The 26,917-nt window shown below is 42.9% G+C and overlaps 2 long non-coding RNA genes across 5 annotated transcripts in view; one reads left to right on the forward strand and one right to left on the reverse strand.

Moving 5' to 3' along the window:
• The window catches only part of LOC309532338, a 77,950-nt gene extending 73,808 nt beyond the window's left edge, over positions 1–4,142 (forward strand). For all 4 annotated transcript variants that reach the window (XR_014219774.1, XR_014219775.1, XR_014219776.1 and 1 more), the window contains 2 exons: positions 3,700–3,810; positions 3,911–4,142. This is a non-coding gene — a long non-coding RNA (uncharacterized lncRNA). The remainder of the gene's footprint in view (positions 1–3,699; positions 3,811–3,910) is intronic.
• Positions 4,143–4,749: 607 nt separating this feature from the next.
• LOC309532377 lies at positions 4,750–18,179 on the reverse strand. The gene is made up of 3 exons (XR_014219830.1): positions 18,083–18,179; positions 8,393–8,533; positions 4,750–4,999 (listed from the first exon to the last, which is right to left on the reverse strand). It is a non-coding gene; the product is annotated as an uncharacterized lncRNA (long non-coding RNA).
• Positions 18,180–26,917: the final 8,738 nt, after the last annotated feature.

Genomic DNA, 26,917 nt, shown 5'->3' on the forward strand with positions numbered 1-26,917 from the left:
CAGCAAAGTAACATGTACAAAATTGCATAAACTAGGGTAAGCTGTTCATAGAAATGTATATGCACAAGTAAAAATTATTTTAGAGGAAATTGTATTGTGAAAATGTGTATATGAGGGGAAATTGCATATAATTCATTATATTGCGTGTAAAAATATGCCTATTAGGAGATGTTCTGGCTAAAATACTGATGAATTTTCATGAGGAATTATTTTTAAAAAATGCAAACTGTTGTGGAAATGTGGGGAACAGAATTTGACAGGAAAAATGAGAAATTGAAAGAACCTGAAATTGACCTATTTGCCCATCCCTAGTTCAGACACACACATGCACACACACCTCTTTCAACAGGCTTGTATGGGAGATTTAATATCTGCCATGGTCCAATTGTTTTTGCTACTGTTAATTTCATCCTTTTGTCTCCACTGCATTGCTCTTGTTATTATATTCCTAAGATGTTGATGATTATAGCACATCCTAATATCAGGTAGGTTAGAAATATTTTAAATACATAATGTACATATTTATATATAGGGTGGGTTAGAAATATTTTAAATACATAATGTACATATTTTTAATAGCAACCCTATCATACTCATAATATGAGTAAGCAGGAACTAAAGTGATTTGGTTGTATGGGAGGAATCATTTATGGGTGAGACCAACAGGAAAAGGAAACAAGGGAGTACAGTACAGTATATGACTACTTTCAGTTTTGTATATTGCTTTGTGGCAACACACTGCTAAGTATAGCTTGTTTCAATTTAGTCTGTGGTTAATTCATAATTTTGCAAATACAGTCGAACCTTTGTTTTTGAACGGCATTCAAACGCCGAAAACCCGGAAGTAAATGCTCCTGTTTTCGAACGTTTTTTGGAAGCTGAACATCCCACGCAGCTTCCACGTGAGTGCAGCAAGCTCCTGCAGCCAATCAGAAGCCACACCTTGGTTTTCAAACATTTTGGAAGTCAAATGGACTTCTGGAACGGATTACGTTCAAGAACCAAGGTACCACTGTACTATAATAAGTAAAGGGTAAAGGGACCCCTGACCGTTAGGTCCAGTCGCGGACGACTCTGGGGTTGCGGCACTCATCTCGCTTTATTGGCCAAGGGAGCCAGCATACAGCATGACTAAGCCGCTTCTAGTGAACCGGAGCAGTGCACAGAAATGCCGTTTACCTTCCTGTCGGAGCGGTACCTATTTATCTACTTGCACTTTGATGTGCTTTCGAACTGCTAGGTTGGCAGGAGCAGGGACTGAGCAATGGGAGCTCACCCCATCGCGGGGATTCGAACCGCCAACCTTCTGATTGGCAAGTCCTAGGTTCTGTGGTTTAACCCACAGCGCCACCCACGTCCCATCTGTACTATAATACTTGGGGCTTAATTCTGAGTAGATATAGAACTGCACTTTTTTCAAAAAGGGCAAACTGGAATGTAGAAAATTTTCCATACATTTAATATTGTTTAGATCAAATCACTCATTTTATTTCATGTGTCAAATCACTCCTTATAATGGTGTCTAATCTTGAAAACCCAAAACCCAAAGCAATCCTATTCCAGCCATTTCCCTTGGGGAATTTGACTACATCCTAATCTACTAGTTCAGAAAAACTTTTTCCTTTCTCTCCGACCATTTCTTCCTAGTTATACTATCATGTATAATATTACTATATCATTAAATAAACCCCTGTTCTCCCTGTAAAATACCTATAGGCTTTTACAATCTAAACCAAGCTGTGGCACTGGGGGCTCTTAATCCTTCCTCACAAATTCAGTTCTTAGCTCTTTTTTACAGGTTTGCTCTTCCAGCATTCTAACACTTTCTCCCAGCCTTAAAAAGAACTGTTTTCGTTACACCTCACACATTTACAAGATCTTTGTATTAACTGTGAGTGATTTTGCATGAACTTTTAATTTTTAGAGCAGCTACAAACAAACAAGCACTCTTGAAGAAGCACCTTTTAAATCAACACCATGAGGCTGTTGAAGCAGTCAAGCCTATTGTTTTCATGTTGCTGCAAACTTCTCAATTTGGTAGTAGCAAGCTTTTGGGGAGGTAGCAGGTAGCTACAGAGAAAATGCTGGCATCACAGATGCAGCCATCATGTAGAGTGACCCTTATGAGTGCCACGGAAAACTGGGAGTGGAAAACAATCCAGGTTCCAGCTGTAGATTCAGGACCTGGTCGCCGATTTGAGACGTCAATATTTGTGGACCCATTTCAATTTAGATTTGATATGGCATGGTGGGTCTACAAAGGATTCTGAACAACACTTAGCTTGTCTTGGAGCCTCTAAAGTTCAGGGTAGGCACTCTAGTTGGGCTAGAACTCCCATCATCCTTAGCCATTAGCTATTCTGACTGGGGCTTATAGGAAATAGTGTCCAAAAGAACTGAGTGTGCCCCAGGTTGCCCTCCTCTGCTCTAAACTCTGATGCACAAACAGCGCCATTATTGCGAAATCAGGGCCTCCAAGCCAGTTGCAAACACCATGCTGCAAAATCAAGCCTTTCCAACCACTCCCTCTGGATGACCAGTTTCTCTGACCCATTAGATTTACGGGAGGCACTGGGGGTTGTGGAAAGGATCTAATTCATGCTCAGAAGCTTTCAGGATGAACAGATTCCAGACCCTCTAAGTGTCCCCATTTTTCAGTGACAGTCCCGGATTTTCAGAAGCTGTCCCAGTTTCTGATTTGATACTGGAATGTCCCACTTTTCCTTAGGACATTTTCATCAGAGAAATGTTGGAGGGTACGGTAGGACGTCCCTCTTTTCACTGGAGAAATGTTAGAGGGTATGGAGTTATGTGACCCCTGAGCCCAGGAGATATGTAACTATACAACCATTAGAAGACATATGAAGGCAGCCCTGTATAGGGAAGTTTTTCAATGTTTAATGTTTTTATATAAGTTGGATGCCACCCAGAGTGGCTAGAGCAACCCAGCCATATGGGCAGGGAATAATAACGATGATGAAATAGGATGTCCCTATTTTCATCGGAGAAATATTAGAAGATATGAGATTCCATCTGCTTTCCGTGGGCATGGGCCTATGCGAAGTGACAAGCTGATCTATCAGAGTCCTTTTATAGCAGTGATGGGCAAACTTGGCCCTCCAGCTGTTTTGGAATTACAACTCCCATCATCCCTAGCTAACAGGATCACTGCTTTAGAGGTTATAACCCACATTACATTTTGTTACAGGTGAAGTCCTTGCTTTAAACTCCAGTAGTGGGTGGCGCTGTGGGTTAAACCACAGAGCCTAGGACTTGCCGATCAGAAGGTCAGCGGTTTGAATCCCCGCAACGGGGTGAGTTCCCATTGCTTGGTCCCTGCCCCTGCCAACCTAGCAGTTCGAAAGCACGTCAAAGTGCAAGTAGATAAATAGGTACCACTCCTGCGGGAAGGTAAACAGCATTTCCGTGCACTGCTCTGGTTCACCAGATGCAGCTTAGTCATGTTGGTCACATGACCTGGAAGCTGTACGCCGGCTCCCTCGGCCAATAAAGTGAGATGAGCGCCGCAACTCCAGAGTCAGCCACGACTGGACCTAATGGTCAGGGGTCCCTTTACCCTTTACGTTTAGCTTCAACATATTAAAAACTAACAGGAATATTTTCTTTCTCCAGAAAGCCCTGGTAACAGATAGGGATTTCCCCCTCTTGTTAACCACAGGATCTTGATTCTACTTTCAGAGGTACCAGAACACCAAAGCAGCAGCCAAGGATATACAACAAGAAGGAGGATAAGGGGAGAGATGGGGAAAGAGGGACATACATTAACAAGGCATTCTCCACTATTCAACTGTAAGTGACAGAAACTATCAGTAAAACTATTCAAAATGGCATTGTCAAGGTTTGTTAGGTTTGGACTACACAATCCAATTAACACGAATTCACCCTGCAGGAGGCTGGAGTCAAGCATCAGCAACTATCCTTGGCTGAACTGTCAAAACTCTGCAGATTTCAAAGATGGAAGATGAGGCAAATGATGATGAAGAGCTTTGTGAGTTTTTTTGAAGTCCAGTTGTACTGCTTTTACCGATATGATTGCTCTATTGTGTGAGCTCAGTTTATTCATTGGAAGACAACCATGGAGCAAATATTCAAAATAATAAAATTTATACATACACAAATAAGTGAGCACCTTTTCATGAACCTTCTGGCCACCAAGCTGTGGGGAATATTATTGTTACTTAAAATATGAAAGACCATCAACATTCCCATGGAGATGAGTCTGCTGACATTTTCCTACATGTTAAAACTGTAGAAATCTTAATAATGGGTGGTCTTTTCAGTGCTAAGACTCTGGCAGAGTTCTGGAGCAGAATTAGAGAGGGTTGACCATGAGGAGGAGAGCTGAAACACAAACTCATTCAGGGAGCAGTAATCTTGTGGTGCACCGCCTGGTCAACCAAACAATTTGAAAGGCGTGCTACTTGTTTTAGCAAAACCTTTACAAAGCTACCACAGGTTTAGTAGCTCCTATTTCAGCTGTGGTTTTAATTCCCTGCAGAGTTATCAACCACAAGGCTCCTACAACTCCAAATGCCTTTTATAAAAGTACAAATTGAAGGAAAGACAAATAAACTATACTAGTTGCCAGAGACAGTTCCGTTGCATTCTGTTATTAGCCTGCTCCATTTTACATTTGTTTTCCAGAGCCAAATTTATTTTATTTTATTTTTTGGGCTCGTTCAGTACGGCAAGCACTGTAACAGGTTTTGCTGACTTGGGGGGGGGGGCTTGTTCTGCTAGTTAGGCTGTCCCTCTGACCATCTGTTTTTCATGCCTATTTTCCTGATTTAATATGCTTCTTCATCATTTCAGCTTTGCGTCTCAGCCTTTTCAAATAAAAAGTAAGCAATAGCATTGACTTAGCATTCACCTGGTTTCATTGCTAGAAGCAGAATATCTTGACCATGTGCTGTGGATGGGGGAGAGGTCGCTTCAAGATGTGTTACCATGCGGTGTGAGGGAATCTCCAGATGCATTGCTGGGAAGGGCAGGGGGAAGAAGCACATTGCTTAGAATGAAATTGTTCAAAATTTGGTTGGGAGAAATTCATGAAATGGCAGGCAACTTAAGTGTGGAAAACATTGCCTTAAAAACAAGCAAGCACCTTGCCTTTTGGTTTGGAACTCAGATGGCATCATCCAAAGTATGGCCATGATTTTTCACAATCACAAGACCCCCTAGGTATGCAGGAGTATATCTGTTTGTGAATTAAAATGGAAAGAATATGCCCATCTCTAGTAACCATAATGTTTCTGGTCCATTCAGTTATTTGGCTGGGAATTGTGGAAGCAAAGCTGTTTCTTCCACAGCTCTGTAGGTTTGCCCTTCACAGGGTGAGACCCTTTCAGTCAAATCCTCCCAGGTTGCTAAATGTTACAGTCCAGCCCAGAGAGATGCAAACAGAACAAACTTTTATTGACCCAGAGCCACTTCAACATTTCTATAGGGGCCTAAACAGAGTAGGACCATGACAGAACTTTCACTCAACTGCCCTTGGGGATCTACCTCTTTCCCCTCACTTTCCCAGACTTTAACTTATTTGTTTACTTTTACTTAAAGGGGCAGCAACATAATAAACATCAGAAAGGGTGAAACATGTACATTCATTTCTCTGTAATCCCCTTTCACATAAATAAGCCTCCCAAAAAACTAAGTTACTGCGTGGCACACATGTACTATTAATAAAAAACAACAACCTGGAATTAAAGGTACTAAAAGGTACCCGTCCTGAGACCTGTGGGTATAGGGCAGTATATCAGTTCAATAAATAAAAATTTTAAAAAGGGTTTTCCTCTCTGTTTCTGTAGTTGCCTACTGAAACAAATAAAACTTGGGATAGACAAGGAGTAGATTTTTGTGTGTAGGAGCTCTGGGCAGAATTCTGGTACAGATACAAAATTCCTGATCTGCGCTGGGAATGTTCTCAGAGGCACCAGTTCCTTCACAATTCTGTCTGTTCCCCTGAGCAGCTTTGACTCCAGATAGTCTTCGGAGGTGGCCTAGGCCACTTTTGCTCCATGTATCATGGTTTGCAAAATGTCCTCTTTGTGCTTTATTTAGAAATTTATGCTTTGTCATCTTTTTCTATCACCTTCCAAATGTCATGGCACTCCCCCATTCTGAAAAAGAGCTAAATTCCTCTCTCAAATCAGCTGTCTGATAATTGTCAAAATGAATACTTGTTCCCTTTCCCCATATTCTGTAAAGAATTACTGGAAGGCAGCCATTTCCCTGACAATCTGTCTCGGCAACGTTTCTCCACGAGCTGCAATCTGGCTTCTCTGTTACTTGTACTACAGCCCCCTGCAGTGCTCTGGGTCACAAATGATTGATTTGTACTGTCAAATTATAATGATGATTTGGTGCTTTCTCTCTCCCTGCCCTGATTTTGGATATCTACCCTCTTTTGCTGCAGTCTGCCATCACACAATCTTTATCCCCCCCCCCTTTTTAGCTGAACCCTTCAAAAAGTTTTTAAATGAATATCGAGAATAGAATCAGCTTGTGCAATGAATAACAGCTGAGCATTCTCTCTGCCACCATCCTGCCCCATAACACTTGATTTTAACAATGAAAACAATTCTGTGATGCCTTTAAGGAAATTCAGCTCCACGATCCGAAATGAATATTCAATGTGACATTAAAATTTCACAAATTTTGATGATGCAGTTTTGAATGCAAAGCGTACTTTACTTATATGGAATAGTTCTTACATTTAAAAAAAAAGTTATATTCCCAGTTACATCCCCAGAGATGGATAAGAGTTGTCCATAGGAATTTATAAATATCTCAATGATTTTAAGGTGAGAGGGATGGATTGCCAATGTGCTATCCCCATCTCAAAACCTTTCCAGAGGTAGCAGCAAGAATAGAATTCACCATCATACCGAGTTCTTATTTAGTGTGAATTTTGTGTGTGTGTGTGTGTGTGTGTGTGTGTGTGTGTATAATTTATTATTTGTACCCCACCCATTTGGCTGGGTTTCCCCAGCCACTCTGGGCAGCTTCCACAAAGACCAAAAATACACTAAGATATCACACACTGAAAACTTCCCTGAGCAGGGTACCATATATACCATATATGGTACCTTGGTACTCAAATGCCTTGGCTCCCGCACAAATTGGCTCCCGAGCGCCGCTAACCTGGAAGTGAGTGTTCCGGTTTGCGAAAGTTTTTCGGAAGCCGAAGGTTAAACATGGCTTCTGCCTGAGTGCAGGAAGCTCCCACAGCCAATCGGAAGCTGCGCCTTAGTTTTCAAACTGTTTCGGGAGTCAAATGGACTCCTGCAAAAGATTAAGTTCAAGAACCAAGGTACCACTGTATATACCCACTAATGCAAATTCCAAACCAAATACAATTAATTCTCCAAAAGGTATGTTGGGAGGGGCTGTGGCTAGAATAGAGTGATTCATATCAGCTCTGCCGTGTAATTCACACTGAATACTGCAGCTCATAGTGGGAGTGGTTTACCAAAGTGCTTGTTTACAAAGCTATTGTTCTACCAACTTTACTATATGCTTGTGAAACATGGACCACTTATAAACACCAACTCCAACTCCTCGAAAGATTCCATCAACGGTGTCTCTGATAATTTTTACACCTTCTTTCATTTGATAGTAGACACTTGGGAAGACAGGCGAACTAATACCAGTGTACTGGAAGAAGCAAAGATCACCAGTGTTGAAGCAATGATTCTTCAATATCAACTTTGTTGGACTGGTCATGTGCGGATGCCTGATGATCGTCTTCCAAAACAACTACTCTATTCTGAACTTAAAAATGGAAAGCGTAATACTGGTGGTCAACAAAAGAGGTTTAAAGACTCTCTCAAGGCAAATATAAAAAATTTAGTATAAACACTGACAACTGAGAAACACTGGCCTGCGAGTGCTCCAGTTGGAGAACAGCCTTTACCAAAGGTGTTATGGGCTTTGAAGACACTCAAACTCAGGACACAAGGGAGAAATGTGCTAAGAGGAAGGCATGCTTGGCAAATCCACACCGTGATCAACTCCTGCCTGGAAACCAATGTCACTTACGGACTCATTGTTAAAACCGTGTTTATGGAAGACAATCTTACTCAGCTACGAGTGATCGCCAAAGAAGGAGAAGAAGGTTTACAAGAACCTTTCAGTGTCGTCCAGCGGCATTAGACCCACATTGCAGGTCAGTCAGAAGCCAGTAGATAGTGCTTGGTTGTCCTTCACTTTGCCCATGTGATGCAGAGACCAAAGTGTGACTCCCTCAAGCTCTGCAGTCCTGAATCAGCACATACTGAACATTAATTGAACCAACTGTTGTGTATATTTATGGAACTTAACAAACAGAAGTATGCAGACACTCAATAAAGAATGAGAGATAATGTCCTACCTAATCAACTGACACAGCAAGCACTTTTGGTCACCAGCCCTTTCCTTTCTGGTACTCTCACTCATCCCGATTCCACCTCACTGTCCTGCTGCCCTTCTCCATCCATCCATCCATCCCCCACGTTCTTCTGATGCAGCAGCACTGCAATATATCATGGAAGGACAACAATGGGGCAGAGCTCTTCCTTTTGAAGAATAAAAACTCATTTTGGTATGCAAAATCTCTATTTCTTGCCCTAATTTCAAAAGATATTATGTAGATGAAATGTCTATGGTTGGTAAAAAGGGGGGGTAGGGAGAGACTCAGAGTCATAAAGTAGTTAAATAAGTGTTTGCATGTTTATCTCAATAGGAATTTGACAGCTGTATGTTATTTGTGACCTGCAAACCATCAGTAGGATTAGGGGCATGCTTCTTCTGAAAATAACTGTCAGCTTGAAGTAGCAATTACAGTCTTTGGGCTGTTTTGTAGCATTTGGAAATAAAACAACAGTTCCATTTCCTTTGAGGAAAAGTTGTTTGAATATGATTTTCTAAAAGGTTTCTAAGACAGGGTCAAATATGCAGCTCCTTTTCTTACGGCCAAAGAAGTTTGTAGAAGGAAGTGGATAAAGGAGCGAAGAGGGAAGATTGATGAGGAACTGCCTAAGCGACTGCCAGGCCCTCATTTGCCAAGGTAGAATTTGAGAGGAGAACCCCCTTTCCTTGTCCCACCATGGTGAGACATTTTGGAGAAAGCTTCCTTTGAACTTGGCCCCCTTTATCTTGATTTTGTGCATCTGTCAGCGCTCACTAGAGACTACTGGATAAGGGCTACTTACGAGCTGACGAAACGAGATTGAGGGGATATATGAGCAGGCAGTGATAAAGATTGGGTCTCACCTGTGCTGGCATGCAAATATCACTGATTTACTCAGCTGTGCCACAATTACATTGCTAATATATTTACTCACACAAAATTGGATGACCAGCTGGGGCCTATTTATGTTGCTTTGGAGAGCTAGACAAATGAAGCCCACTCAGCCATGTCGCTGTTATACCTTTGTCTCATAATCAGTGCACATGATACATGCGCCTGCTGAGAGAGAGCGCTCTCAGTTCCCACAGTCTCTTTGAATGCGGATTCCCCTTCGTGTGGCATGGCTGCCACTTATTAGGCTGTGTGTGCACATTTCATTTCACTTTTAATGTGCCTTAAGGAAATCAGCCCTGAGTGCTCACTGGAAGGACAGATCCTGAAGCTGAGGCTCCAATAATTTGGCCACCTCATGCGAAGAGAAGACTCCGTGGAAAAGATCCGGATGTTGGGAAAGATGGAGGGCACAAGGAGAAGGGGACGAGAGAGGACAAAATGGTTGGATAGTGTTCTCGAAGCTACCAGCATGAGTTTGACCAAACTGCGGGAGGCAGTGGAAGACAGGAGTGCCTGGTATGCTCTGGTCCATGGGGTCACGAAGAGTTGGACACAACTAAACGACTAAACAACAACATACGCAAGGTGGTTGGCAGCAACAAAATATACAGCAAATGACACACCCTATAATAATCTAACCCAATACAAAAAGTCGTAGCAAAACATAACTTTAAAATGGAACAGCTTGTATCAAATAAAGTAATATTCAATAATCGATTAGGATATAATAGCACACAATAAAATTAACTCTCAAAACATCAGCAAATGATAATTAAATAGAAATTTACTCTTAACAATTACAATAAATAATGACCAAACTATGAAAAAAAAACCAAAAACCCTGCAAGTCACAATGCATAAAATACCACAATACATGCAAAACTCATGTAAGAGAATCAAATTGGGAAAGACACACAACTTATAAAGCTATTTCTTTTAAATCCCTAATCAAGAGAGAAATGCAAAAAAATCTGGGCACTGTCAGGTACACTTAATGGAGTTGCAATTCCAAGCAACCATTAATAAACTACAGTGCCCAGAATTCTTTCAGGAACAGAATGTGCTTCAGTTGTGCTTTAAAGGTATTTTGAGGAAATCAGCATAGCACTAAGGAGATCATTCCATCTGTACAAGCATTTCAGCTTGCCAGATGGAATGATCTCCCCTCTCCCCCATGCTATTCTGGGTTTTGCTGCCAAGTCAATTGGACAGGTGCAGGGGGCACACAAGGGAAGAGGGGCTGGAAAGCCCATTGGTTAATGGTAGACTTTGCATTGGCTTCTGCTAGCAGATTTCATTCATTGAATCAGGTCCATCGTGTGTAGGCTGAATACACTGTGGGTTAAATCAGTAAATACATACTGAACCTTGCTACTTACAGTCTATGGCTTCTGCTGCTCTGCTCTACTTCAAGACCCTAGAAGTGGGTCAAGGAGAACTGGGGATCTTCCACTTTGCTGTACACTACATACATTTTTAGTGATGACTTCAATTAAACACATTAATTCAATATTTTTGTTGTATGCTGCCTTGGGAGGAATCATTTTGAAAGGCATATTATAAATAAACTAAAATAAAACAAACCCTGTGATGTAGGCCACTGTTGAGTGGTTCCTGAGGAAAGAATATTGGTTTTGTCTGAGGCTGTCTCGTGAGTTTCATAGTAGAGGAAAAATCCGAATGAAGCATCTTCCTAGGTCTCTGTTTAATCCCTAAAACACTGGTACACAGTGTTTTATGATAGTTCTTGACCCATCCCCTATTTGTCCATCCATTACATACCAGCTAATGTACTGCATCAAACTAATGCCCTTTCCAACAGGCTTCCATTAATGCTATAATTTGGATTGGCAGTGGTGTGCACGAACCTGATCAGTAACAATTTTATGAGGCTCAGAGAAAGAAACCCACTTCCATTAGGTTGCTAGGGGTAACCCTGGAATGTTGATTTTATGGAAGCTAGCTGTGTTCATGTGGCAGTTGGGAATTGGTTGGCTCATGTTGAGAAAACGGTTGAAGATGGCTTGGCTGATGAAAGCGGATAACATCTGGCACAGGGAGGACAACAACTGTGAGAGAGAATATGTGCAACATGTTCAACCATCATTTTATTGTAGTGCTGAATGAAAAGATATGCCTGCCTCCTTAAATTAACTATTGCTGAAGCTTCTGTTTCTCCCTCACTCCCTCTCTCTCTCTCTCACACACACACATAACCAAATGGTCAAGTGTTTTCTCTTACGGAAACCTGGGACACTAGGGTTCAAATCCCCAGTAAGCCATGAAGCCTACTGAGTGAGCTTGGGCCAATCACCTTCTCTCACCCTAAGCTACATCACAGCCAAAGCTATCTGTGATGATAAAATGGAGAGGGGAGAAGTGTCCTCGTTTGAGAAAAAGTGAGGTATAAGTGTAACAACATATATGCCATTATTATTATTATTATTATTATTATTATTATTATTATTATTATTCCTCCCCAGCCACTCTGAGTGGCTTCCAATATAATAAAATGCCAAACATTAAATTATGAGGGACACAATCGGAAGGCTGGTTCAAGGTGTGTCCCTTGAATCTCTTTTTGTAGTAATGCCAAGTACACAATAATGATGCATATGGAATACCCATTCTCCTGCTTGCACTCATAAAGCATCATACAAGTAGTGCAACAACGGGATATGATTTAGAGAAGGCACCCATGCTTTCCCGAAGTCACTTGCGATAAAGAGAACATAGTCATCCCTTTTTGTAGGCTGGTTACAATGCTTTTACCACTTTCCCTGCAGCACAACTGAAAATGCAGTCATTGTTAGAGTTGCCAATTTGTCACTATTTTATTGTTCCAATTATCTGGTTAGATAATCTGTATGGGGGAGCAGGGTCTGAAAAGCAAGAAAACAAATTCTACCAGGGATGACCCATTTAAGTTTGCCATGCTCCATCAATGGCCTGCTAGATTCCAACGTGGTTTCTCCTCTGACTTACAAGGTGAGCTCTCTTTTTCTTGTTTTTGCAGTGCAAAGCTTCTTGGAGGGGCTTCAAAGCACGGCATACCACCACAGCACTAAGTAAAATGCATTTTAAAAGGATGCAGGAAGCAACCACACATTGCATTCTGCGCAGTTCTGTTCAAAAAGGGCCACTGTACATGCAATAAAGTTTCTGCCTCCACGTTGTACTGCAAGCCCTGAGTTCAAGTCCCAAGTACAGTGGGTGAACCAGCTTGCAGAAAGGTTTATAGATCTGTAGACTGGGGGTATGTACACATTAATTAAGCACAGCAAAGCCATTTCCCACCTCTGACTTTCAAGTTGCACTTGCACCATAATGTACACATCAGAGAGGCAGCGAGGATTTCTTCACTTAACAAACATGTTTACTCACCTCTGTGTTGTTGTTGTTTAGTTGTTTAGTCATGTCCGACTGTTCGTGACCCCATGGACCAGAGCATGCCAGGCACTTCTGTCTTCCACTGCCTCCCGCAGTTTGGTCAAACTCATGCTGGTAGCTTCGAGTAGTTTTTTGACAGAATTACAAGCCTGGTAGATGAAGGGAACGCAGTGGATGTAGCCTACCTTGATTTCAGCAAGGCATTTGACAAGGTGCCCCATGATATTCTTGTAAAGAAGCTGGTAAAATGCGGTCTTGACTATGCTACCACTCAGTGGATTTGTAACTGGCTGACTGACCGAACCCAAAGGGTGCTCATCAATGGTTCCTCTTCATCCTGGAGAAGAGTGACTAGTGGGGTGCCACAGGGTTCTGTCTTGGGCCCGGTCTTATTCAACATCTTTATCAACGACTTGGATGATGGACTCAAGGGCATCCTGATCAAATTTGCAGATGACACCAAACTGGGAGGGGTGGCTAACACCCCAGAGGATAGGATCACACTTCAAAACGACCTTGACAAATTAGAGAACTGGGCCAAAACAAACAAGATGAATTTTAACAGGGAGAAATGTAAAGTATTGCACTTGGGCAAAAAAAATGAGAGGCACAAATACAAGATGGGGGACACCTGGCTTGAGAGCAGTACATGTGAAAAGGATCTAGGAGTCTTGGTTGACCACAAACTTGACATGAGCCAACAGTGTGACGCGGCAGCTAAAAAAGCCAATGCAATTCTGGGATGCATCAATAGGAGTATAGCATCTAGATCAAGGGAAGTAATAGTGCCACTGTATTCTGCTCTGGTCAGACCTCACCTGGAGTACTGTGTCCAGTTCTGGGCACCACAATTCAAGAAGGACACTGACAAACTGGAACGTGTCCAGAGGAGGGCAACCAAAATGGTCAAAGGCCTGGAAACGATGCCTTATGAGGAACGGCTAAGGGAGCTGGGCATGTTTAGCCTGGAGAAGAGGAGGTTAAGGGGTGATATGATAGCCATGTTCAAATATATAAAAGGATGTCACATAGAGGAGGGAGAAAGGTTGTTTTCTGCTGCTCCAGAGAAGTGGACACGGAGCAATGGATCCAAACTACAAGAAAGAAGATTCCACCTAAACATTAGGAAGAACTTCCTGACAGTAAGAGCTGTTCGACAGTGGAATTTGCTGCCAAGGAGTGTGGTGGAGTCTCCTACTTTGGAGGTCTTTAAGCAGAGGCTTGACAACCATATGTCAGGAGTGCTCTGATGGTGTTTCCTGCTTGGCAGGGGGTTGGACTCGATGGCCCTTGTGGTCTCTTCCAACTCTATGATTCTATGAGAACACTATCCAACAATCTTGTCCTCTGTCGTCCCCTTCTCCTTGTGCCCTCCATCTTTCCCAACATCAGGGTCTTTTCCAGGGAGTCTTCTCTTCTCATGAGGTGGCCAAAGTATTGGAGCCTCAGCTTCAGGATCTGTCCTTCCAGTGCGCACTCAGGGCTGATTTCCTTAAGAATGGAGAGGTTTGATCTTCTTGCAGTCCATGGGACTCTCTAGAGTCTCCTCCAGCACCATAATTCAAATTATCAATTCTTCGGCGATCAGCCTTCTTTATAGTCCAGCTTTCACTTCCATACATCACTACTGGGAAAACCATAGCTTTTACTATACGGACCTTTGTTGGCAACTCACTTCTGCACCACCCTGCAAAGCTCCTATTTGTGAAGCTATCATCTGTGCATGTGCAGTGGCTATCTCATAGGTACATGCATGGTTTAAAAATGAAGTGAATGCGGGATGATAATGATATTTTTATTGTTTATACCCCACCTATCTGGCTGGGTTTCCCCAGCTACTCTGGGAGGCTTATAGCACATATAAAGCATAGTAAAATAACAAACATTAAAACTTCCTGATACAGGGCTGCCTTCAGATGTCTTCTAAACGCTATGTAGTTCTTTATCTTCTTAACATCTGAAGGGAGGGCGTTCCACAGAGAGGGCACCACTACTGACAAGGCCTTCTGCCTGGTTCCCCATAACTTCACTTCCCACAATGAGGGAAGCAACAGAAGACCCTCAGAGGAGGACCTCAGTGTCTGGACTGAGCTAAGTTAAGTTTTCTAGTCAGATTTTGCTGGTCTGAGAAAAGACAAATCAAACAGCAACATTTTCCACAGTGCTTTGGTGTACCCATGGCACTGTGGACAATTTAAAGTGATGGTTTCATAAACCACCTACTGCTTCCGTCAAGTAAGTCTGAAGTTGGGGTGTGTGAGATTGAAAGTGGCACCTCAGACAGCACTTTGTGAGACCCCCCCCCCAACCCTGGAGCTAGTCCTGAGCAGTATTCTTGAAATACTGGAAAAGTTGCCATCTTTAGATTTTGCACTACTTAGCCAAAGAGGAGTGTTTTAGTGAAGCAGATGTTCTTGACACTACAGCAGAGCATTACTTTGACCAGGAACCCGCTCAATGGCATGTTGTATAACACATATACCATTAAGATCCTTATTTCCTAACGGTATTTGATTTGGCCATCTGTATTAGCCACTGAAAAAATAGCAATCTTGGGTTTGATAGATGAGCTCCTTTGGTTAAATGACAGTCTGGTGTTGCTGATACGAATATAAATGAATGGAACAAGGAGACAGAGTCCCAGTGTGCCAAGCTGCAGTGCATATTTGCCTTATTTTATGCCATTTCTGCTTGGGATTACTGAAAATACATTTCAGTCACCATCCGCAGCCATCCATTTTAAGGAACGTATCACTTTGGACAGAAGGCTGAATTGAATGGGCATTAGCATCACTGGTAGTTATTGTTAAAATGCTGGCAAAGTGGGGGATGGATGGCTGTTCTGGTGGAGAAGGGCATTAAAGACCACACACAGCTGAACCTCTGACAGTGGCAGAACATGGAGAAGGGCCTCTCTCAGTGATATCATTGGGTGGGCAATTGCAGTTGCCTGAAAGTTGCCCTTTAAATATGCTACGATTTTTGCTGTGCTATCCTTTTTGCAGGAAGCCTCCATCTGAGGTTGTAGGTTTAAATCCTCCTGTCCTAACGTGAAGCCTGTAACATTAATAATTTTAATTCATGGTGAATGAGCCTACCATCAGTTATTGCTGTTGTGGATAAATGAGGCCTCCAGGTACAGACTGTCAGATGCAGAAGACAAAGAACAGGAGAAGGCCATCTCTTTTGTGCCCGGCTTCTGATCTTCTATAAGCATCCGGGAGGTTGCTTCTTTGAAAGAAGCATGCTTGATCGGATCAAGCAAGGCAATTTTTCTGTCCTTAATAATTAAATAAATCAGATCAAAAAATGATACTCCTCTGGTGTGCTGGAGTGAGGATGGGGGAAGGAGAATGAGGAATCTTGGAGTCTGATAACCACCACGGACTCATGCAGCAATGACTCAGGTGATGATATGGCTATTAAAGACAGTGGTGCCCACAAATTGGCCTCTTCAGTTCAGTATGGTTTATCACAACACCTTTAGTATTAGGTTATTTTGAAGTGTCCTATTGCCAAAGCAGACAGTGGATATCCTTGTCTCTTTCCACAGATTAGTTCAGGCTTCCTCAAACTCAGCCATCCAGATGTTTTTGGCCTACAACACCCATGATTCCTAGCTAGCAGGAGCAGTGGTCAGGGATGATGGGAATTGTAGTCTCAAAACATCTGGAGGGCCGAGTTTGAGGAAGCCTGGCTCAGTTGATCGGTTAGTTCATCATTTAGTTTAGGGAGAGAGAAACCAGATTGTGTTGGCCTCCAATTCCCATCAACCCCAGCCAGCATGGTCAAATGTGAGGGACAACGGGAGCTGTAGTCCAACAACCACTGGAGGGCCACAGATTCCCCATCCCTCATTTACTTGAGTAGTAATTCAACAGGGATATCATCCACTAATTCATTTGCTACATTTTAAGATGAAACACCAGTTAAATCACTACTTTACTCAACATGAAAACCACCAGTTAGCTACCGTATTTTTCGCACCATAGGGCGCACCGGACCATAGGGCGCACCCAGTTTTTAGGGGGGGAATTCAAGAAAAAAATCTTTTTTCCCCCTGCAGCCCCAAAGAGCAGCGTACAGGCTGCACACAACCTCTCCCTACTGGAGGGGTTGCGTGCAGCTATGGATCAAGCCAAGGCAGCGAGCGGGATGGATCCCACTCGCTGCTTTGGCTTCCCCTTTAGCTCCGTGCAGCCTCTCCCTCCCGGGAGAGGCTGCGTGGGGCTAAAGAATCCATAGCCCCGTGCAGCCTCTCCTTGGCAGAGGGGCTGCGCGCAGCTATGGAGGAAGACAAGGCAGCGAGCGGGATGGATTCTGCTCGCTGTTTTGGCTTCCCCTTTAGCCCCGTGCAGCCTCTCCTTGGCGGAGGGGCTGCACAGGGCTTTCCTGGCTTTACTGGGAGGTGGGGGGATTCCCTCACCTCTCCCAAAAGCCCGCAGAAGCCGTGCAACCCCTTTAAAGGGATTGCGGCTTCTCCTGGCTTTTGTGAGAGGTGAGGGAATTCCCCCACTTCCCGCAAAACCGGCAGAAGCTGCGCGCACTTTAAAAGGGCTGCACGGCTTCTCCTGGCTTTCCTGGGAGGTGGGGGGATTCCCCCACCCCCCGCAAAACCGGCAGAAGCCGCACACACTTTAAAAGGGCTGCACGACTTCTCCTGGCTTTCCTGGGAGGTGGGGGGATTCCCCCACCTCCCGCAAAACCGGCAGAAGCCGCGCAATCCCTTTAAAGAGATCGCGGCTTCTCCTGGCTTTTCTGGGAGGTGGGAGAAGGGACTGATGCCGCCAGTGAGTCCCTTCTCCCTCCTGTTGAAAAGCCCGCAAGAGCTCACGGAGCTTGTGTGCGGCTCTTGGGGGCTTTTCCCGCCTGCCTCCCCCCTGCATTCGTTCCATAGGACGCACACACATTTTCCCTTGCTTTTTAGGAGGGAAAAAGTGCGTCCTATGGTGCGAAAAATACGGTAATTAAAAGCAATACCCCAAATAGCAACACATTCAGAGGTCTCTTGTTATCCTCTTTATCTGTTTTCCATTATGGTGCACATTCCAAGCCACCGGATATAGATGAGCCATAAATTATTCGTCTCAGATGTAACCAAAACAGATGAGGCTCCCTAGTGGTGCCATTTTGGTGGCACCCCTCTGCACCTCCCTGAAGGTGCCCCCTCTTAAAATGTTTAACTGAATAGTTCGACATAAAGCCTTTTCCATTTGTGATCAGGAATGGCACACACACTTTTCTTCGTACTAAAAGGCAGTACCTATCTTCCTCCTTCAGAGGAAGGCGGAAAACTCTTACCCCCTGCTAGGTTTGCCCCACACTATGATCTAAAGATTCTACTTCATTATGCTTTTCTTAATAGAATAAAGAGATATCTCTAGATACCTTTTATTGAAAGCCCAAAGCTCAAATCCACAGAATCACACCTCACTGCAGGAACATCTTAATCATCAGAAATAAATGCAGCAGGTAGTAGAATGCTAACTGCAAAAAAACCAAAAACCAGTTAATTGATTTTGTTCAAACCAGCCTTGAGCCATATGCTTAAAAAGCTCTTGAAAGAAACACTAACTGCAAATTCTTTGTTGTTCTGAAATTTGTAATATTGCTAACAAATGAAATCACCTATATTTCTATAATCTCTCCTTCCACCAAGGCATCTTTACACGGTAGGTATCTAAGGAACAGATAGGTACGGCTTGCCAGGATGATACTCTCTAATTATGATCTCCTTTATGAAGATGAATCTTCTCAAAGCTACCAGCAGAACATGGCTGTGAGTTGTAACTAATACCCGCTGAAACATACTGGAACACTGAACAGCAGTAGCAAAGAATCCTGGATAGAATGAGGCACAAATGGCCTCTCAACATTATCTACTCTGTTTGTGGGCAGAAAAATGGCGTGGAAGGGAGAGATTTCAACAATTTCTCCAGAGGGAGGAGAAATTCTCTAAGAATTTCTCAGGGGTGGGGCTCATCACTGAGGAGTGGCAAGAACACAGCTTCCCCTTGCCATCGCTCCCTTAAAAGTTTTGTTTTGTTTTGCTGCTTCTGCAAAAGGCCCCTGAGGTTATGCTGGCAGCCCAGCCGCCATTTTGTATCCCCAACAAAACCCTGAACCTAATGTCATTCTAAGGCTGTGTGTGTGTGTGAAATGGCAGCTGCCCCAGAAGAAATAGTGGTGAATATTCAGAGAAAGTTCTGGAAGTGGATTTTTCTTTCAGAGTGGTGGTGGTGAGAAAAAAACAAAACACTTGGGAAGGCATATTTCTGTGGAATTTCCACTCTGCTCTAACTCAGACAGCAACAGGACATAAAAAAGCTGGTAAGAATACCTGCAGTGACATGGGACCCCCAGCAGTGGGGGACGCTGGGCTTTCAAATTTCAGCGGCACCCAGTGTGAAGCCAAGATCTGGTGCTCCCTCCCACCTCTGGCCTTCTGTTCTAAGTCAGTGTTGTGGCACCCCTCCTGCCTTGGCACCCTCTTGCCTTGGCACCCAGGGTGGGCAAACCGGCCACACTCCCCTAAATGCGCCTCTGCCCACAGAATGGCTTTACAATGGAGTCCACAATCATGGAGGTGTGTTGAGAAGGGGCCGGTGCTGCAAAGCCAGAGAACTTGGCAGACCAGGTAAGATGACTTCACACCATTACCACTTACCATCATTGCTTCTTTGCTGCTCCTTCAGAAGAAGAAGAAGAAGAGTTTGGATTTGATATCCCGCCTTTCACTCCCTTTTTAAGGAGTCTCAAAGCGGCTAACAATCTCCTTTCCCTTCCTCCCCCACAACAAACACTCTGTGAGGTGAGTGGGGCTGAGAGACTTCACAGAAGTGTGACTGGCCCAAGGTCACCCAGCAGCTGCATGTGGAGGAGCGGAGACGCGAACCCGGTTCCCCAGATTACGAGACTACCGCCCTTAACCACTACACCACACTGGCTCAGGAAGAGACAGGGGAGCCAGCTGTGAAATGTCGATTCTGGTGAGGAGACCCGTTTCCCAAACCGGAAGCTGCATTTTTAAAAAGCAGGCTGCTATAATCCATGTACTAGCAGCAAATGTTGGGACAGCATCCCTCTGTACACACCTCTCTGCAAAGGCAAGGTGCACTGTTAAGTCATTTTGGTAGCTGAGGCAGAAAAGCCATTTCTTCTCCTCTCTGGCAGGAAAACAGAACAATAAATTAAATAACTAGAAAATTGCTGCCCTTCTGTGACACCCCAAATCAGCTATCTTTGGTGGCTGCCTCACTCTGGCTGATAGTCGGCTAGCCTTGCCTAAAGTCTATCCCATTTTTTTAAAAAAAAACTTTTATTTGGAATTTGTGATTGATGTGCATTTAGCATGGATTGTAACACCTCACTGCAACCTTACATCGATACTATGCTATAACCAGGGCTCTTTTTTTCTAGCCAGAGTGCACTGGCTGTTTCTTCTTCTTCTTCTTCTTCTTCTTCTTCTTCTTCTTCTTCTTCTTCTTCTTCTTCTTCTTCTTCTTCTTCTCCTCCTCCTCCTCCTCCTCCTCCTCCTCCTCCTCCTCCTCCTCCTCATTACCTGTTATTTTCAGAAGGTAGCATTATAATCCTTTGGTTTTCCAAAAGCAGTTTCTGTGCTTCTTCATCAAATGTAGACTTACCAAGCTAAATGTTGTCCAGTCACATAAATAAAAGCAGATTTGAATTCTTTGCACCAAGAAATATATTTTTAAGACCCCTCACTGAAGAAATTTGCAAAAATTAAGTTTCACTCATAGAATTAGAAAGCCCTAATGAGGCATACTTAATTCCTCCCTCTCAAAGCCTTCTCCCTTTCAATTTCTGTATGGTGAATAAACAACAGCATGTGTCCCATAGTCTGTGTTTGCTGCCACCAGCATAGTTCTATTCTCAAACATCTGTTTCCTGGATAGTTACTGCAAATATAGATTCCATTAGTGTATTGTGAAGTCAGGACGCTAGGGCTGTCTACATAAGGAATGAATACACAGTTTGTTCTACATACAACCACATAGTAGGTGAACAACAGCTACACAATTCTTCTCTTTGAACTACTGAAAACCTGGGATGCATTTTTCTGAACTTCAGATGTGCAGAAAACAAAGAAAAGCTCTCCCAAAGATGTCATTCTAGCATGAAACATAAATCAAATCTTGCCCTTATTTATTTAGGCCTGTTTGCTGAGTTAGAATTTAATAGCTTTTGAGTGACAGAGAGCATTACTGTCTACCACTCGTGAAATCTATCTGATCAAGATTCGTGAGCAGACAGTTTTTATTTATAACCTGTTGCTTCTGCATCACTTATTTTTAAGCTTTGAGGATTCCGATATGCTTTGGAAATACCTTTAGCAATGCACGCACACCACTCCTAATTCAGCTAGGACAACACTGAAATACATGTTGTGGAACTTCTAACTCAGCAAACAGACCGCTTCCCAAATATTCCCTGGTGTGATCATGACCTTCAGCATGAATTGCAAATCATGTGGAGGACCAATTCATGTGATTTGGTATTTACCAGAAAGTATATATGTCTACCGCATTGTGGAGGCCCCACTCTCCTCCTCCAGCACACCATTTCAACTGACTGCAGAAACCAGGCAGTCTTCAGAAAAATGAGGCTATTGTAAGGCTCACCCAAATGACTGCTTTCTTGATGACACTCACTAAAGGCTAATGAGATCTGAGAGACCAGCCAATTGTTCATCATTAACCTGAGCCAGTTATTCATTTCTATTAGGTCTGCACACTTTCATTTGTTTAATCTGTAGATTAATCAACCAAAGGTTTAGTTGATTACTTGGTGGAGCTGAGGTGCAAGGGCAACACTTCTTTATTTTTTAGCCTTTGGAGGTTCTGCTGTGTTTATTTAATAAGGAAGGAGAAAGAAAATATTAAAGAGAGCCTTTCCTTCTAATAATCAGCATAGCTTCTATTTACTGGGGCTAGTTTCCCCTAGCCACTGACCTAGGAGTAAGCCCTGATGAACTTAATGGCAGTACTGAGTAGACACTCGTAGATCACACAGCAAATTGTAAGTTCACTCAAACTAGCTTCATTAACTCAAAAAGAGACCTATAGAAGTTGTAACGTGCACATTTATGTAATTGATTAAAAGAAGAATGATCAACTAAGATTCTTAAATCAGTGGACAGACTCAGTAACTATTTCAGTTTATCTGGGGATATCAGCACAAGGATGCTTGAAAGACATGTTTTCCTCTCATCTGCTGGTAATGTGTCCTGACATAATAACAGCATGTAGGCTCCTGGGCCATAGTGTAGTATATTTGTGCTCAAAGAAAACATGCCAAAACCGAGTGAAGGTCTTGTGGCATCCCTGCAACTAGTGACCTTGGAGCTCAGCTACAAAGATTCAAACCCCCATCTGAAACTTTCCTTCCTCTCCTCCATTGCTTTTCCCAACATACATTTAAAATAATAACCTATACACAAGTAGACCAGGTGATGTGGTGATGGACTACTGGATTACTGATATACTGATGGTCATATTTTCTTTCTTCTTTTGGTGCATGTGAGTTGAATTTTTTTAATAAAACCCTATATTTAATAGACACTATTTTTAAGCAAAAGGAGCTCAATGACAAGCAAATAATTTGCAATGTAAGATTTAGTATTCAGAGGCATAATTGGGGAATATATTATATTGTCAACATTTAGCTATGATAATCAACTTTAATCATCCCAGTGTCGAAAAACCTTGAGCTTTTACATTCATTTGAAAATAATTTATTCTAATATATTTTGTATTCATGCAGATAAGCTAGTACAAAAGTTCTTAAAAAAAAAGTAACCTGAAAAAGAAGTAGATCTAAACCCAGTTAGGAACATGGTATGTTCGGAGGCAGTCCTGAGATGTTGGGGCCTGTGTTGAAGGAGAAGGCACAAGATAATTCTAATTATGTGTCAGAAAGCCATTTCTGACCTGGGAGGAGAGGGGGTTGTGGGCAGAAATCCCTCCCACATCACACGCGGGGGCTGGCCTTAGCCACCGCGAGATTAGGGAATCCCCGGGCATGACGGCGACCCGGCCCGCCAATCGACGGACCGGGGAGGCGGGGTCTAGCTTATTTAAGGCTAGGCACGCCTGGGGACCGCCCTCTTTTGCCCTTTCCAGCTGAGCGGCTTTTTCCCATCCCACCCACCCCTTAGGTTTAGGTAGCCTTGACCTTGCTATGGACTTCGGTTGGTCGTCGCAAGGGGCCTGGTAGGAATTTTTCCAAGTTGGCACTCTTCGAGCCTTTTGGTTTTTTCGCCTACCTCGTAGCAAACGTCACAACTTTTTGGTGTTGGCGGTTAGGCATTGGCAGGGGTCTATTGTTATGCAAATGATGGGGGGGAGGAAACGCCATCACCTTCCCCAAAAGAAAAGGGTAGTCCGGTAGAGGACTCCGGGGGGCGTCGCCTTGTCCGAAACCTAGGGAGGTAAGGGCCTCCGGCACGCCCTAGAGCGGTGACACCCGTTGGGATCCTAGTTGGCGTACTTCAACAGGACTCCCACGGCTTGTGGACAACCATTCCCGGTCCCCATGCCGGGTAGTCGTTAGGAGCCAATGCCTAAGGCCAATACCTTCCAATTCTGTAATCAATAAAGTTGTGGCCTTTTATGCCCATTAACCTTAAATACTGTGTCCAGTGTCTTCATTTCACATGGGGGAGGGGACTTGCCACGCAACAATAGACATGTTCTATCTGAAAATACAATGTTTAAAAGTGGGGCAAGGGCACATTACCAGCACACAAGGAAGACAAAAAATGTGGATAAATAGGTTATATTTATTAAATATGACAACTTGAGGATCTAGAAGACCAATTAAGTAATCAGATTCAACCAAGTGTGGGGCGGAACAATCTTAAATAGCCTGTCACCACCTCTCCCCATTGGACAAAATTGCCCATCAAACCATAATGTTTTCCCCATGGGAGATACCACTTCTCCTCTTCTTCCAGGGAAGGAGGGGTGTGGCAAATTTGTTCCCTCCAAAAATGGTGAGAACGGCATACGCATGGCTTGGCGCCAACACATCTATCCCTTTGTGGGTCATTGCTGATATTCTCATGAACATCAGCAGGACCCTCCACTTGATCAGGGAAGACCCTGCTTTATCAGCTTACTAATCTCCTAGAGGGCTCTACTCATGTTCAAGCGAATGTAAGTGAAAACCTCTTGCAGACATTTCCTGCTCAACAAAGGTAGGGATAGAGGAGGAGTCCATTTAAAAGGAGGAGGAGTCCATTTTAAATTGATTTACGCATGGAATCTGGTGCTCCTGAACCAATTGAGCTTTGCCTGCATCAGTCTGTCTCTTGCATCTAGCAGCTGCTTGTGTCCAAGCCGTTTGTGCATTGTCTGAAATGCAAAATTGTATGTGTGTGTGTGTGTGTGTGTGTGTGAGACATATACAGTAAATGGGTCAAGCTGCATGTGCTACTATATCTCTGCAGCATACAGTAGTACCTTGTTTCTCAAACTTAATCTGTTCTGGAAGTCCGTTCCAAATCCAAAGTGTTCCAAAACCAAGGCACGCTTTCCCATAGAAAGTAATGTAAAATGGATTAATCCATTCCAGACTTCTAAAAACAACCCCTAAAACAACAATTAAACATGAATTTTACTATCTAACGAGACCACTGATCCATAAAATGAAAGCAATAAACAATGTACTGCAGTCACACAATCAATCAATCAGTAGCTGAACTGGGTTCCACACAGTCACAAAAACTAACCGAAAAAGCTGCAAAAACAAAAACAAAAAAATTAGCAAAAATAGGCGTCCCTCAGTGTAACACTCAAAACGGAAGCATGGAACTCAAATTGGAAATGTAACACTCAAAACAGAGCACGTTCAGCTTCCGAAAAAAGTTCGCAAACCAGAACACTTGATTCTGGGTTTGCCGTGTTTGTGTTCCAAGTTGTTTGAGTACCAAGGCCTTTGAGAACCAAGGTACCACTGTACTTTTATAATAATCGATGCAAAAGCATCTTATATGGTTATATGTATTATGGTATCTGTTTATGCGTTACATTAGAAAACCTAGAGTGTGCATGTATCTACTATGCACATTATGCCATATGTGTGGTATTGCATATAATGTGTGAGAATTGTTTGCATTTTTAGCAGAAATGATTAAAAAAAATCACTTCTCATCAGGAATTAGAAATATATATATATCTGTGTGGATGATCTCAACATTTAGATTTCAGAAAAATTGGGAAGTCAGAGACCTTGTTTTTAAATATTATGTCTTCAGGCTAGTTCAGAGCACGGGACTCTTAATCTCGGGGTTGTGGGTTCGAGCTCTAAGTTGGATAAAGTTGCATGGCGGCGGCGGGGGGGAGGGTTGGACTTGATTATTCTCATAGTTCCTTACTCTACAATTCTATGATTGTATGCTTCTTGGTGAATACCTCAGGACAGCCAGTGGTTAGGTTTGTCACATTTTCTTGACATAATAAACAATCTCAGAACGGGCTGGACATTTTCAGGCTAAAACAACTATAGTCAATGCCCCTAAACATTTTGTGAATCTAATGGGAGAATAAACTAATTTTTTAAAAAATGTTAGTTTCTTCTCTAGCATGGTGAATCATCAGTTCCGTTGCTACCCCCAATGACAGCCTCATTTCCTGTCACGGTGTTTCCTGAGTCTCAGATGGAAGCGGGCGTTTAATATGTGAAGTAGGAATCCATCACGGTGATTGGTCAGTTTCGTTGTTACCACCTCCAATGGAAACTTCATTTCCTTTCCCAGTGATTTTCTTGAGTCAAAATGAGAGTACCTCTAACTTTTAAAAAGAAAAAGAAAAAAAGCACTGAAGAAGACTAGGTGCAAGAATTACTTTCATAAGAACTGCTCTGGTGGAATGTGTCTGGTAGGATCAAAGGGCGGACCTAGGAAATTTGGCTGGCCTGTAAACCTTCATTTGGACCCAGACCTTCAAGTGAGCAATATCCTCACGAGCCTATTGCTCTTCAATGCTATTATCTAGTCAGCCTGAATTCTGCACAATGCTACTTGGAGCTGTCCATGGTTCTGCTTCCTTCCCTGAACACTTGCCTTGCCTTCCTGGTCTTCCATGCATAATGACCGAGTCTGACCGAGGCATCTGTCTCACAGCCATAAAGACCATAATTCACAGGTAGATCACATGCAGAAGATTCCATGTTCAGTCCTAAGCATCACCATTATCTGTATCAGTTGGAATCTATCTTCCTTGGCTAGTGCAGTGACTCAAGATCAGCCTGCAACCTCGGCATAACCTAACATTGATATGATTGCCATTTTGCCCCATCCTAGTTACTGGTGTCACTGTTCTCAGAGCATGTTCCCACATCTATGGGCATCTCATTTGATTTTGCCATATATGGCTACAGTGAACTTGAAATGTGAGAAATGGAAATAGATTGTACACGGGGCGATGCAGAGTTCTACCTGAGATGTTTGATCTAGGATGGACCATTCACTCATGTAGGTTGTCACAGGATGTTGCAGTTGTCAGCTGATAAATGTGCAGTGTGGAGCAGCCCTCAGGATTGGGCTGTTCACTCCCAGTATAAGTGTTCTACCAGGCAGATCGCAAACAGAAAAAAAGGTGTTGCTGGTGAGCTTTTTAAATAAAACAGATGGAAACCACTAAATTACTTTAATCAGGCAATTGATTGGCTTCTTTTGTTCTGTGTCATGGTTACCAAACGAGGAGGTTTGAAAAAAATATTTTTTCTAATGCATATTTTAATATTCTCAAATGGAACCTTTGCTACTCCATCATGGTAGAAGCGCAATAATGATCAAGACACATGGCATTATTAGCAGAATTAATGACCACCTGAGGTTAATGGCCCAAAGCAAAAGCCTCCAGCCATCAACTGTCTCAGCTGTCCATTAATCCCTGGGAAACGGTCTGTGCATTCATCAGTATTGCTCAATTGAAAGGTGAAGTTTCTCTGTTTGATTTGCCTTTTCATAAAATAAAAGCACTCTAGTTTTGTCATGTAATCACTTCTACATTGATTACCTGGGGGGGGAGAAGGTCGTCAAAATTAAATTTGCCTATTTAATCACTGAATCCGCATTGAATATTTGTTATAAATATTGCCTTCCAGTGCCTAGTACATTATAATAGGTACACCAATGAATGTGTGGACATTGATTAAAACATCGAAGTTATACAACTATATGTTGCCTGTTGTCTCCCT

The sequence above is a fragment of the Podarcis vaucheri genome, assembly GCF_965113315.1.
Source record: "Podarcis vaucheri genome assembly, chromosome: 5".
In the NCBI taxonomy this organism is placed as follows: Eukaryota; Metazoa; Chordata; class Lepidosauria; order Squamata; family Lacertidae; genus Podarcis; species Podarcis vaucheri.